A 15,573-nucleotide genomic window follows, 5' to 3' on the forward strand; every position below is an offset into this window, starting at 1 on the left:
GGGGTCCCCAGGCGGCGGCTGTGATTTCCAGGGCTGCAGGGTGATTTATAAAAGGAGTAAAGGTTGTTATTATCCTTCTTGTCCCGTTCTGCAGCCGAGCAGTTCCACAACGCTGCAGGGACAGTCCTTGGTGTTTTTACTGTCCTGGTGATCCCAGTGCCCAGGGGATCAGTCCTTCCTCCTATGGAGACACTCTGGAGATGTTTTACAGGTCCTCTCTTAGCAGGGCAAGATCAGCAGGCAGAAGGGCACCGCAGCAAGCTGGGGCAGCAGTTCCTTGGAGCAGTCAGTCCCAGCAAAAGTGGCAATCCTCTCGGCGCAGCAGTCTTCACTCCAGCAGAGTTCCCTCATGGTCCAGCACTGTACCAAGGATGTGAGGCCAGGACCCTCCCTCATATACCCTACAGTCCAGTTGCTTGAAGTGTCCAGAAGTCTCTGGGACGGTCTGGGGGCAGGGGCTTCTGGAAGAGTTCTGGGATGTTCCGTGCCTTCCCTGACCTGGCTGTCACAGTGGCGAAAAACAGGTCCGTTAAGGCTACAGTGGGCAGCTGGTCACAGCCCATTCTAGGGGAGAAGGTGTGTATTACCACTCCTATCTCCCAACCCAGGCAGGCTATCAGTATGCAGAGGGGAGGGATGGAGTCTACAGTGCCCAGACTAAGTGTAGGCAGGAAAAGGTCCACTTTCTAAAAGTGGTATTTTTTAAAGTAGTAGTGCCCAAACCCCATATATCATTGGAAAGGGCTCCCCGCCCCCATTCCAACACGACCAAACATGACATACTTATTAGGTCACAGTAAGAAATTATCCCATAAGGGGGTCCCTAATGTTAACCTATAGAGGGTTAGGCCTCACTGCGGTAGCAGGGGCCTGTGGCAGGTGTGCCAATGTCACAATGTTTTAGGGGAGAGCACCTGCACCTCAGCACTATTTAGCAGTGGTAAGGCGCCCAGAGTCTTAAGTCCAACAGAATTGTAAGGTAAAAATGGGAGGCAAAAGGGCAAAAATGTAGGGGAAGACCACCCTAAAGCTGACAGGTCCAACATGTGTCCCCCCCAGCTGAAAGTGGGGAGAACTACCCAACTTCCAGGGAGTTCTCATCACTAAGGCGGAAAAACGTAGAGAGACCGTCAGCATTGGCGTGGTCTATTCCGGGTCTGTGTTCCACCCTGAAGTCCATCCCCTGTAGAGAAATGGGCCGCCTTAACAATTTGGGATTTTCGCCCCTCATTTGCATAAGCCATCTGAGGGGCTGGTGGTCAGTCTGAATTAGGAAGTGGAAGCCAAACAAGTATGGCCTCAGCTTCTTAACAGCCCAGACCACCGCGAAAGCTTCTCTCTCTATAGCACTCCACCGCTGTTCCTGGGGGAGTAACCTCCGGAAGATGAAAGCCACTGGTTGGTCCAGGCCCTCCTCATTGAGTTGCGAAAGTACTGCCCCTATGCCATGCTCTGAGGCGTGCGTTTGGACAATGAACTCTTTGGAGAAGTCAGGGGCCCTGAGCACATGAGCTGTGAACATGGCCTGCTTTAGAGAGTCAAAGGCTTTTTGGCAAGCCTCTGTCCAAATCACTTTTCTAGGGTGTTTCTTAGAGGTTAGCTCAGTTAAGGGGGCCACAATGGTGCCATAACCCTTGACATATCTGTGGTGGTGTCCTGTGAGTCCAAGGAAAGCCCTGACCTCAGTTTGTGATTTGGGGGGGGCTCCCAAGCCAGGATGGTTTCTATCTTGGCCTGTAGGGGCTGCACCTTACCCCCGCCCACCAAGTGTCCTAGGTAGACTACCGACCCTTGCCCTATCTGGCATTTGCTGGCTTTGATATTGAGGCCTGCCTGCTGCAGGGCTTGAAGCACTTCCCGGAGGTGACACAGATGGTCCTCCCAGCTGCTACTGAAGTCAGCTGTGTCGTCCAGGTAGGCAGCAGAGAAGGCCTCTAAACCGGAGAGGTCCGGGTTCACCAGCCGCTGGAAGGTGGCAGGAGCATCTTTCTGTCCAAAAGGTATAACTCTAAATTGGTAGTGGCCCTCTGGGGTCGAAAAGGCGGACCTTTCCTTGGCTCCATCCGTTAGGGCGATCTGCCAGTACCCTGATGAGAGGTCAAAGGTACTCGGGTATTGGGCAGCCCCCAGCTGGTCAATGAGCTCACCCGCCTTAGGGATGGGATGAGCATCAGTCTTGGTCACAGAATTCAGCCCTCTTTAGTCCACACAGACCCTAAGTTCAGGGGTGGTGCCCGGTAGGGCAGCTTTTGGTACCAGAACGACCGGACTGGACCAGGGGCTGTTGGAGGGCTCTATCACCTGCAACTCCAGCATCTTAGTGACTTCACTCTGGATGCTGGCCTTCACCTTGTCTGACAGCCTGTAAGACTTGGACTTGACAGGGAGGCTGTCTCCAGTGTCCACATCATGGGTACACAGGTGGGTAATCCCAGGGATTGGGCACTCATTCTGCACACTCACACAATGTGCAACCTGCACCCTTACACACTGTCTCTGCAGTCACTCTGCACTCACTGTCACTCCACACTCACTGTCACTCTGCACTCACTGTCACTCTGCACTCACTCTGCACTCACTGTCACTCTGCACTCACTCTGCACTCACTGTCACTCTGCACTCACTCTGCACTCACTGTCACTTGCTGTCACTCTGCACTCACTGTCACTCTGCACTCACTGTCACTCTGCACTCACTGTCACTCTGCACTCACTCTGCACTCACTGTCACTCTGCACTCACTGTCACTCTGCACTCACTCTGCACTCACTGTCACTTTGCACTCACTCTGCACTCACTGTCACTCTGCACTCACTCTGCACTCACTGTTCATCTGCACTCACTGTCACTCTGCACTCACTCTGCACTCACTGTTCATCTGCACTCACTGTCACTCTGCACTCACTCTGCACTCACTGTCACTCTGCACTCACTCTGCACTCACTGTCTCTGCACTCACTGTCTCTGCATTCACTGCCACTCACTGTCACTCTGCACTCACTGTCTCAGAACTCACTCTGCACTGTCTCTGCACTCACTCTGCACTCACTGTCACTCTGCACTCACTGTTACTCTGCACTCACTCTGCACTCACTGTCACTCTGCACTCACTCTTCACTCACTGTCTCAGAACTCACTCTGCACTCACTGTCACTCTGCACTCACTCTGCACTCACTGTCACTCTGCACTCACTGTCACTCTGCACTCACTCTGCACTCACTGTCTCTGCACTCACTCTGCACTCACTGTCACTCTGCACTCACTCTGCACTCACTGTCACCAGGGCCGGACTGAGAACAGAAACCGGCCTTGGCAAACTGCTTAGCTGGGCCCCCTGGGGTCAGGGGGAGTGCAGGCGAGCAGTTTGCGACGGCCGGTTTCGGCCGATTTTGTTACCGGGGGCCGACATTGCCGACCCCGGTAACAAAAACGGCCCCCCAGGGGCCGAAAACTGGCCCCCACCCTAGCGGCCTACCGGGGAAACGCCCGGTGCCCGCTATGGCCAGTCCGGCCCTGACTGTCACTCTGCACTCACTCTGCACTCACTGTCACTCTGCACTCACTCTGCACTCACTGTCACTCTGCACTCACTGTCACTCTGCACTCACTCTGCACTCACTGTCACTCTGCATTCACTGTCACTTTGCACTCACTCTCCATTCACTGTCACTCTGCACTCACTCTGCACTCACTCTGCACACACTGTCACTCTGCACCCACTCTGCACTCACTGTCTCTGCACTCACTCTGCACTCACTGTCTCTGCACTCACTCTGCAGTCACTGTCACTCTGCACTCACTCTGCAGTCACTGTCTCAGAACTCACTCTGCACTCACTGTCACTCTGCACTCACTCTGCACTCACTGTCACTCTGCACTCACTCTGCACTCACTGTCACTCTGCACTCACTGTCACTCTGCACTCACTCTGCACTCACTGTAAGCGAGAAGGATTTAACCCTACAGTCTCTGAACTGCACAATATGCTGTACTGAACTCATATCCCGGCTTCTACTTGACCAAACTGTGTGATCCGCAGCCCATCGATGTACTTGATTACTTTTAATAATTGTCACTCAGTGAAACGATATAATCGTATGTTCTTGAGACACTGTCAAATGTTGAAAAAAAAAAATATATATATATATATATATATATATATATATATATATATATATATATATATATATATATATATATATATATATATATATATATATATATATATATATATATATATTACCTACTGGCGGTCGCCAGTAGGTATATATAGTTAGGATTTTTTCCCTATGGGATTTCTTAAAATTCTATGTCTAATAACTTTGGCGTTTGTGGACGGAATCGGCTGAAATTTTCAGGAAAATGGCACATTTTGTTTCTGAGCAGCTCCTGGAAATTTGGGGGGGGTTCGTCAAGGGGGGGCCGAGAAAAAAGGGGGGTCCCAAAACGCGTTTTTCTCATGTTAATTTCCATAGGGCGGTTGGACTCACTTTTAGCCCGAACGGCTGAATGGATTTCCACGAAACTTGGCAAAATTGTAGGGACTGTTAGCCCGATGTGCCTTTGCTAGGTCTCAATATATGTGCTTCAGTGGATTTTGAGAAATTAACGTTTAAATCAAGATATATATCTGTAACAGCGCTCCGGGCAGCGATCCGGTTCGCGTACTTTTCGCGTTTCGGAACTTTGCGCACGGAAAGCTGATTGGCTTTTCGGTGTCTGTCAACATTCTAAACAGTCCGGTGCGGCCACCATCTTGTCTCTCGGTAGGATCGAGAGACAAGAGGAGGCCAAAACAAAGGGGGAAATTTCGATAAGGGGGCATAGTAGATCCTCCCTGACCCCCTAGGTTTTATGTGGAGGTTGTAAAAGGTCCCTGCAGGGCAAAAAAAAAAAAATATAGATATATATTTTTGCGTGGTGAGCGCCTAGTACGCGAACCGGGAAGCGTTCTGGGCAGCGTACTATAAGGATAAAAGAATGATAGACTTTTCTAATACTGTATGTTAATTATTTGTTGTTTTTGTTGGTTTTTTTTTGTTTTCTTTATTTGTAATTTTTTTTTATTATGATTGTGTTTCATACTTTATTAAACTTTCTAATATTTCATTGTCAGAAATGTCAAAATTGAATATAGGGTGTAACTTTTTTTCATTTTGAAGCAGGTTGTCCACTGCTTCAACACATTGTAGAAGTTTGTAGTCTCTACTTTCATCCATAAAGTCATCAATTTTGTCTTGGCTGCTCTCCTTCAGTTCAATTGAAAATGTAACTTGTTGTTCGCCTTCCATTTTGCCTGAAATTTTGAATAAAAAAATATATATTAGTAGAGATTGGGTACTGTTGGGATTAATTTTAGATAGGCAGTTTTTATCAGTGAATTTTTCTTTTGGCAGTGTATAGTATCAGAGTGGAAATATGACTATAAAAAAGTGTATGTAATTTAACGAAGAGAAGCCTAATTCCATTCATAACTATAACAGAGAAGTCTATCTAAATCCATAACTACTACAGAGGGATAGTGTATATCTATCAGAAAAAGTCTACCATATCAAGTTATAGTACACAATATACTTCAGTTTTAAAAATAACAACTTACCTTCAGAAACAAGTTGAAGTCTTAGGTAAGTATTGAAATGTGATGTACAACAAGAAGTAGTAGTCAAAATGGCTGTGTTTTCTTCTCTTCCTTTATATATATTCAGGTATATAACCAATCAAATATCAGGTAATAAAAGTAGAAAATGAAAGTAACATTTTCATTGGTTGTCAATTCCAACACTTCAGATGTGTTTTGTGAAGTAATTTACCTCAAGGTATTTAGAGAGGTCTACAGGCTTAATGGCTAAATGGAATTTCAATCAAATTTGTGAAAATGAAAGGGATTGTTATGTAGTATAAGCTAATCTATATTTGGTGAGAGTGTCTCCGGTCCTTTTTCTGTGAATTACTTTCCCACCTTTTTTTTGGACCGCTTCCCGGGAAGCGGTTTAGTCCGCGAACTAGAAGCGTAACGGGAGTCCACCATTTTGTGTTTCGGTCGAATTAAGATATAAAATGGAGGTTAAATAATGTTCAGAAAGGGTAGAAGGGGACACGGTACAAGTATTTTGACCCCCCAGGTTTTCTGAGGGTGGCTGAGGAGGACCATATGTGCGGAGAAAAAACATTTTTTAAATAATTTTGGGCGGTTAGCTTCCAGTTCGCGTACCGGGTAGCGCTCTTTGAGCGTAGTTTGTTGAAAATTACAGAAATAAGTTAGAGAAAAGTATTAATTGTGAGTGATCAGATGAAGGGTAGCTCTGAGAAGAGCTTTTGGGTTTATGGTACATTTAGGTACTTATAAGTAGGTACCAATGCACAGTCTTAAATTCAGAATGAAAATTCTGTTGCCCTCATCTGAGAAGTGAACTCCATCTCCTCTGTAGATATCTTGCATGTAGTAACGCAAGTTATTATTGTACAGGGAGCCCATTCCATGGTCTCTCATGAAAGCTGAAACAGATTTGTTTACATGCTTCCTCGCTTTCTCAATTTGTGGACAAAATTGGTTGGACCACCTCCATTTCTGTCTTTGGCATATATTGGAATATACCAAGGCAGTTTGAGGAAAAAGTGCCATTAATTGCTCAAAGGTGTCCTTTAAAAGCATTTCCAGACCTACTCCTGTTAAAGTGCCCAAATCATTACCTCCACAATGCACTATTAACAGGTCAGGTTTTGGCAAATGCATAAAGGTTTTCACCAATGGTATCAATTGGTGACATTTTAATCCTCTTTGGCCCAACCATTTAATTTCCACATCTTGTAAATTGAGGTTGTGTAAATTTCTGTTGTCAGCATACCTTTGGCTGTGGGCTGAGTATGAAGCGATAGGTAGTATTCATAACTCACCCTTTTATATTACATGTTAAACTGCAATGCAACAAGAAGATATAAATAAAGTAAGAGTAATATCTTGTTGCGCAGTTCTGTGTGTGTTATATGTTGAACGTTGTTAGTCCGTGTCACATATATGTTGTTTGTACACTGCACCATTCACTGTTACTTTCCTTACTTTGGGTTTGGACACGTTTTCGTTAAGCTATTTGACACCGATGATGAGAACAGGGCCGACCTGGTGAGTACCAACCAGGGGCCCCATTGGTGGTGCGCCCGTGAGGTGTCATCTAGCTATTCACACTTTTTTCTAAATGTTGTCCCTCTAGTGAATGTCTGTACTGTGTTGGACGGTTTTTTGTTTATCAGAGATGGGCTCATTTTTTAACGTTGGCAATTGACTGAAACAGTGTTATAATCTCTATGAATAGAGATATAATTAGAGTGCTCTATGGACGATCTAGAACTGTTTACAGCCTCACTTATTTTTGTGTTGCCTTGAGGACTGGGTCATTTTTTTGATTAGCATACCTTTGAGCCCAGTGGATGTAACTATGTCCAACAATCCAGACCTTAAACATGGTGGGAGAAGGTTGGGCTGCAGTCAGATGAAGTGTGGTAATGAAAGGGCAGTTGAAACAGTAGGAGTTTGTAAAGAAAAAAAACTGTGGATTTCCAATGCTAATGATTAATTAGCAGTGATTGGTGCATTTCCATTTCTGAAAACAGAAAGTTAGGGTGCATGGATGTGTTCTTTGAAAGATGTAATTTGAATGGTCAAGGAAGAAACTTTTAATGAAAGATTGCACTGGATACGCAGGTGCACTGAGAGTTCAGAGTTCAATTGAAACATTGTTGTGTGAATTTGCAAACATGAGAGGTCTTCCAGGAGGTCGTTGCTATGGAAAAAAGGCAGAGAGGGCAGAGGGGGGAAGGGTTTTGATTTGAAAAAAAGTGAGGGAAGAGTTATGATTGGCTAATATGAGAGATATGTGAAATGAATATCTGTATTTCTGTGCTTTCAATAGCTGCAGCCTCTGGAGTGCATCCTTTTTCTTCTGCTGAAGACAATTTGGTGTATTTCTGAGACTGTTTTCAAAACTCAAAAAGTATTTGCTAAGGTGAGAAAAGATTTATTTATTTTAGATAGAGAATAGTATGATTTAAGGAGAAAATGATGAAGAAAGCTGTGTTTTAAAACTGTGGCTTTGTCTGTAGTGATATAGAAATAGATTTTGTTACTTTGAGAAATTGTAATTGCATATTCGGTGTAGCATTCTGGTATGCAGTAACTCAAGTTATTGTTGTATATGAAGCCCATTCCATGGTCTCTTATGTAAGCTGAAACAGATATGTTGTTTTTAAAAACCATTTTTGAAATCAATTACATTTCTGGATATGTACTGCTAGAGCTTCATAGGTTGTTTTGGGTCATATTTATAAGGCATTTGAGTGTCTTTGATGTTATTTTTTCCTTTTTAAATGGAAAGCATTCCTCATGGGGCAAGTGTCTTGTAAATACGCTCCCACCTGCGCTTGGCAAATTTAGATTTTGATTATGGGAGTTACATAGCCATGTTAATAATGTCGAAAAAATGGTGCTAGGGCATTCCAGAAAACGCTTTCATGTCTCTCAAGGACATTTTCAGTCATTTCCTCTTGAATGCAGGTATACAATTGATTTATATGCTGTGTTTAAAATCGATTCTTTTCTATGATGTTATTTTTTCCTTTTTAAATGGAAAGCGTTCCTCATGGGGCCCTGAGCAGTTCTTAGTCATGTTATTTAATGGGAGGTGGATAACATGGCTAAGAGCATTTGCTGCATAATGCATGAATATCGTTGACTTTTCAGCGATATTCATGCATTGCGGCCGTTTTTTTTCGCATTTGCGAGCAGTTCTTAGCTATGTTATCCAATGGGAGGTGGATAACATGGCTAAGAGCATTTGCTGGATAATGCATGAATATCGCTGACTTTTCAGCGTGATATTCATCCATTGCGGCCGTTTTTTATCGCATTTGCGATAAACTTTGCTAAGGAGAAAATGATGAAGAAAGCTGTGTTTTTAAACTGTGGCTTTGTCTGTAGTGATATAGAAATAGATTTTGTTACTTTGCGAAATTGTAATTGCATATTCGGTGTAGCATTCTGGCATGCAGTAACACAAGTGTGCTTGGCAAATTTAGATTTTGATTATGGGAGTTACATAGCCATGTTAATAATGTCCAAAAAATGGTGCTGAGGAGTTCTTAGCCATGTTATCCAATGGGAGGTGGATAACATGGTTAAGAGCATTTGCTGGATAATGCATGAATATCGCTGACTTTTCAGCGATATTCATGCATTGTGGCCGTTTTTTATCGCATTTGCGATAAACCTTGCTAATAGCAATGTTTATCTACGATAAAAATCGCAGATGTGCGGCGATAAATTTTGTCTCTAAACAAGTTATCGCTAGTTGTTGGTAATATGCCCCGGGTTTTTGTTTGCAGGAATCGGGATGCGGGAGAGTAGCACTGAAATCAGTAGTCTGACGCCTGAATCGGGAGGGTTGGCATGTCTTGATTCTCTACAGCTAGGGCCATAAACTACGGGGCATATTATCAAGCCTGTGCACTAAAATTATCGTCGCTTTATCGGCCGAAAACGGCTGATAAAGCGGCGATAATGGGCTTCATAATATGGTCTGTGGAATTCCAATCGAAGCCCATGTTAGATGTGAAGACATCTAACATGGGCTTCGATTGGAATTCCACAGAGCATATTATGAAGCCCATTATCGCCGCTTTATCGGCCGTTTTTCGGCCGATAAAGGGACGATAATTTTAGTGCACAGGCTTGATAATATTTCCCTACATTCGCTGGGCTAGGTGATAGGCTGGGACCAGCCTGGCATGTAAAATGGCTGCCGTGCACGACAAAATTGTGGCATTGTAAAAAAGGCAAGTTGGCGCAGACATTGTTTATCAATAAGGATTCATTTATAACAATGGGGCATATTATCAAGCCTGTGCGCTAAAATTATCGCCGCTTTATCGGCCGAAAACGGCCGATAAAGCGGCGATAATGGGCTTGATAATATGCTCTATGGATTTCCAATCGAAGCACATGCTAGATGTGAAGACATCTAAAATGGGCTTCGATTGGAATTCCACAGAGCATATTATCAAGCCCATTATCGCCGCTTTATCGGCCGTTTTCGGCCGATAAAGCGGCGATAATTTTAGCGCACAGGCTTGATAATATGCCCCAAAATATTTTATCGCACTGAGAAATTGGTGGTCAACACTTCCTGATTTCCTTCGAATCGAACGTTAACAGACGTCACGCAGCAAAAAAAAAAAAAAGCTCACGCACAGCCGCTGGAACACATGTATCAACATATATGAGACTCCTCAGCCACCCTCAGAAAATATAAGGGATTAGGATACGTCTCCCGCACCTCCTTATACCTAGTAATTTAATTAAAACGAAGCACAAAATGGCGTATTCCCGTGCAGTTTGCGGCCCAGTTCGGTGTTTGGGAAGCGCTTCTACCGTGAAAAATATATTTTTTTTATTTTCCCCAGGGGACCCTTTAAAAATCCCAACAACATTCCTAGGGGGTCAACAGGGGTATACCTTGCCCCCTTTCATTAAATTCCCCCTTCGTTTTTCACCTCTTCTTCTCTCTCGATCCTACCGAGAGATAAGATGGCGGCCGCTCCGGACTGTTCAGAATGTTGACAGACACCGGGGACCCAATCAGCTTCGCATTGCAAAGTTCCGTTTCGCAGGTGGGAGCGTATTTACAAGAAACTTGCACCATGAAGAACGCTTTCCATTTAAAAAAGAAAAATAACATCATACACACTCATATGCCTTATAAATATGACCAAAAACAACCTAAGAAGCTTTAGCAGTACATATCCAGAAATGTAATTGATTTCAAATAATGACTTACTTCATTGATAGGCCTTCACATGTATTATTTCCTTTGTTTTCTTAAGTGAAAATCTTATCTGCAACCATGTGTTGGCCTTACCTCAAATAAACAAAACAGGCGATGGACTGAATGAGGATCAATGATACACTTTCACCCCAGTCAAAAGATCTGGGCCTAAATAAACCTGTAGATAGGCCACACCTTATCGTTATTCTGAATTAATCATTTAAAATATTAGGGAGAGATTTATGACTGTTGTATGCCTGTTTTGTAGCACTGTGTGTCATTTTTGTGATGCAGTGCTGGTGCAAAAGATTTGCTATGTTAAATAATAAGTAGGGTATTAAGTTTTTGATGACTGTTATTCATTTACTGTTTGGTAATAGTGGTTATTAACATTTTTTATTATATTTTTCAACAGATTCAACTGCAGATTCTTTCATAGTTTGGAAAATGCCTACAAAAAATAGAATTAGAAAGGCTAGAAAACGTCAAAGACAGCACGGTGATGTTTTATTTCAGCAGTCCTCTTCCCTAAATACTTATCAAAACACCAAGAAAGCTCCGGGTAAGAGCACAAAATCTTTCTTAAAAAATATTTGTAGTAAAAAAAGTATTTATCGCCAAAATGTTTCAGTTCAGAAAAAGAAGAGTAATTTAAATGCAAAGGAAAGACCCATGAAAAATGTTACTGGTAGAGGAAGAGATAACTCTGTGCATGATAGTAGAAGGAAAGAACAGTTTAGGGAGATTCGAAAACGAATGTTCCGTAATAGGATAATAGTTAATTTAATAAAAAATATTAAGAAATGCAAACAGAAAGCGGCATTTTATAAGAAGAAGAAAAATGTAGAGAAAATTATTGATCATGCTTTTGAAATTAAGCGAAAGTTGTTTATTTTGGTAATCAATAGAATTAGGAAACTAAGCAAGGTAATTTCTGATTTCAAAACAAACAGTAGATGGAAGAGAGTAGTAAATCGTAGCAACTTTTGTGAAGTTTTTTCCGGAGAATGGATGCATAGTTCAAGTTCTGAGGCATTTTTTAATGAGGAGAGTTATTTTCAGGATAATGATTTGGTGCATGCAGTTGACACCAGTGGTCGAGCTTATGAAGTTAAGGATGGTTGTGCAGTTGAAAAAGAAAAACTTGTGACAACAGAGACAGAAGAGGCGCTAAGTGATGAGGTTTTAGGAAGACGTCCTAAGGGTCCTGTGTACATTTGGAAGTGTAGTTCTATTTGCAGTGTGCGACAGGTTTCCATCAATTTGCTTTGCGATTTTATACGGACATTTAATAAGAAAAGTTTGAAGCAGAAAATGAAGTTGTTGCAAGATTTAGATCCTTGCAGAGTGAGACAAATGACAGGTTTGCGTGGTCATTCACTGGCTTGTCTTTCCAGGAGAGTATGCCAGAGTGTTTTTCATCATTTCAGGATGCTAGCAGTGCATCATAATAAAGTGAGAAAATTAGTGAGAATGTTGTATTATGCAAAGAGTCCAGCAATTATGCTTAAACAATTATGTGCTGCTCTTTTGCATGGTTCTGAAATAGATGTGAAGAATATTTGTGAAGAAATTGAGTTTTGTTACTTTAGTAGTAAAGATGAGAATGTTCAAATTGACCCTGAAGTAGAGAGTAATGTTGAAGATAATGTACAGGTTTACAGTACAGATAATTTTCAGAAAGAAATTGCCACGTTTCAGATGAAATCAAGTGAGAGGCCTAATTTCACTTGTGTATGTTGTCGACGCACTTACTATAAGAATCAGACTAAGGTAGTGGATTTATATGCAAAAAGTGAAAGGGAAAATAATAGTGAATGGAAGGATTTTGCCACATACTTGATGGTAGAAAATTATTTTGATTTGGGATCGGATCAACGTGTGTGTACTTATTGTTGTAATAAATTAAACCAAAACCAGATGCCTGCTAGGGCAGTTCATAATAATCTGGAATTGGTTGAGATTCCTTCTGAATTGAAGGATTTAAATACTTATGAATCTATTTTGATTCAAAGTATCCATCCCTTTCAGGCTATTGTAAGAATGGAGCCAAAGACAGGGAAGTTGCCTCCAGCAGATTTACAGAGAGGATTAAAGGGAAGAGTTGTTTATTTGCCTCTAGATTTGAATAAAAACATTAACACAATTGGAGTAGAAGAAGTGGAAGAGGAACCTCTGGTTATCTTGGTTAATGGGGTTCCGACAAAGAATAAGAAAATATGGCAAGATTTAGTGGATGTTAGGAAAGTGAAAAAGGCAACAGTGTATTTGAAGAAAAATAATAAGTATTATAAGAATGTGTATGTTGCAGAAGAGGAAGTAAGTGATGAAGAGGATAGCGATTTGTGTGCTGGCCAAATTGAGAAAGTAGAGGCCTCTAAAAGTGAAGAAATATATGAACATTATAGTGTTCATCCTTTGCATTCCAAGGAAGTCATGGGGAATGCTATTGAGTTGTTTCAAATGAAACAAGCCAAAGGGAGTCCCATTAGTGTTTGGGAGGAAAGTTTGGAAGCTCGGTGTTTCCCACAGCTATTTCCCACAGGTCGAGGAGGAAGATATGATGAGCGATCTCATCAAATTCCTGCGTCTGAATACCGGACTTTACGATTGTATGCAGAAGATCCTAGGTTTCGTCAATGCATTCCCTATTTGTTTCATCTCCTGTTTGAAAGCGATCTGTCTGGACTGTCATATGCAGTGAACCACATCTTAAAAAGTGGTATACAGATGCGAAATATCTCGGCAAGGGACTTTATGCATAAAGTCAATGTCCAAGATAGTATTTTGGATTCTCACTTAATTAATCTCATGGCGTGTCAGCGTGGTACTAATGAGTACTGGTACCGTCGTCATGGTGATTTAAAATGTATGCTGAGGAACTTAGGAACTCCGACATGGTTCCTCACTCTGAGCTGTGCCAAGTATGGCTGGGAAGACTTACTTGAATTTCTACGAGAAGCAAATGGAAATATTGAAAACATTGAATTCAAGACACCTGGAGAACTGTGTTCTTTGGATCCTGTGAATGTATGCAGGTACTTCAATCATAAATTTGAAGCTATGATGTCTTTCATCACAAATAAGAAGAATCCACCTCTTGGAGAGGTGTTGGATTTCTTCTGGAGAAAGGAGTACCAAGCAAGAGGTGCTCCTCATATACATATGTTGTTGTGGATCAAGGATGCACCTAAATTTGGAACAGATCCGGATCACTTAGTGATGAATTTCATAGAACAGTATTCTACGTGTGCTGTTCCAAACGCAACGGAGAAGAAAAGCCTAAGAGAACAAGTTCTACGTTTCCAAAGCCATCGTTGTGGAAAGTACGGTCGTCGTAAATTCAGAAACAAGGACAAGTTCTACACCAAATGTCGTTTCAACTTTCCACGACCGGTGATTTCTAAAGGAAAAGTGAACAGTTTGATGTCTTCACTACGACATAATGTGACGAGGAAATCACCCAAAAATACATACAATTTGAAAAGGAACGAAGAGTCCAAGTACATCAACGACTATAACCCAGTGATTTTGTCCATGTGGAATGCTAACATGGATATACAGTTTGTGGGTGACAACTGTATGGCTGTGGCTCGGTATGTGACATCTTACATCACCAAAAAAGAAAAGACAGAACTGAAGGATATGTGGGAGGACATTTCCCATGAAAAGAGCCTCAGCAAGAAGTTGTACAGTTTCAGTCTGAAGATGTTGTCGCATCGAGAAATCGGAGCTTACGAATGTTCAGATCGATTGTCTTCAGCAAGTCTCTATGCCAAATCCAGGAGTATTGTTTGGGCGAGTCTTGGTCTTGCTGCAACGCGAAATCGGGTTCTAAAACCTGTCCGGGAAATTGAATATTTGGCAGAAAAGGAACCAAACAGTACCGACATTTTGAAGACCAACATGTTGGATACATATTTTCCAAATCGAAGCAGTCACCTTGAGAATGTTTGTCTATATGAGGTTCTACAAAATTATATATTCAAGAGGAACATCAAAGAAGATATTGAGAAAGGAGTGTATGCTGTAATTGGAAGTGAGGGATGCCTGGTCAAGCAAAGAAAATGCCAATTAGTAAACCATCGAAAATTGAGTGGCGAATCTCCAGAAAAAAAGGAGTTTTTCTATTTAGCACTTTTGCAACTTTTCAAGCCTTGGCGTGCAGAAGAGGAACTGCTTGGAGATTTCCTCTGTTACGAAGACTCTTTCACTGCTGCTAAGGAGACCATAGAATGTCCTGCTTTTCACAAATATCAAGAAATGCTAACTTTGGAAATTGAGCAGGAAGCAACGATTGCAGCCGAGATTGCCAGAGATAGTTCTCAGGACAGTCAGAGTTCTGTTTCATTGAGTCAAGATCCACTTGGAGGACCTATTATCGAAAATGAAGCTGCCACTGCTATGAATGAAGTGGAAAGAGCCATGGCACATGCTCAGGAGGATTCAGTTAAGTTAGAAGACTTGGAAAAACAACTCAACGTTGAGCAGAGGAAAATATATGATGAAGTTACCAAGCAAATTGAGCATGGATTAAGTCATGAGAAGAAAGAGTGCTCATGTACATCGTTGAAGCCTGTCCGACTGTATGTGAGTGGAGAAGCGGGAACTGGAAAAAGTTTCCTCATTAAAGCAATTTCATGCTATCTGCAGGAAAGGACTGAGTCATCGCTGTCTTGTGTTGTCACCGCTCCTACTGGACTTGCAGCACATAACATTAAAGGTATTACTTTGCATCGTCTACTGATGCTGCCGGTGG

The sequence above is a fragment of the Lissotriton vulgaris genome, chromosome 3_1 (assembly GCF_964263255.1).
Source record: "Lissotriton vulgaris chromosome 3_1, aLisVul1.2, whole genome shotgun sequence".
In the NCBI taxonomy this organism is placed as follows: domain Eukaryota; kingdom Metazoa; phylum Chordata; class Amphibia; order Caudata; family Salamandridae; genus Lissotriton; species Lissotriton vulgaris.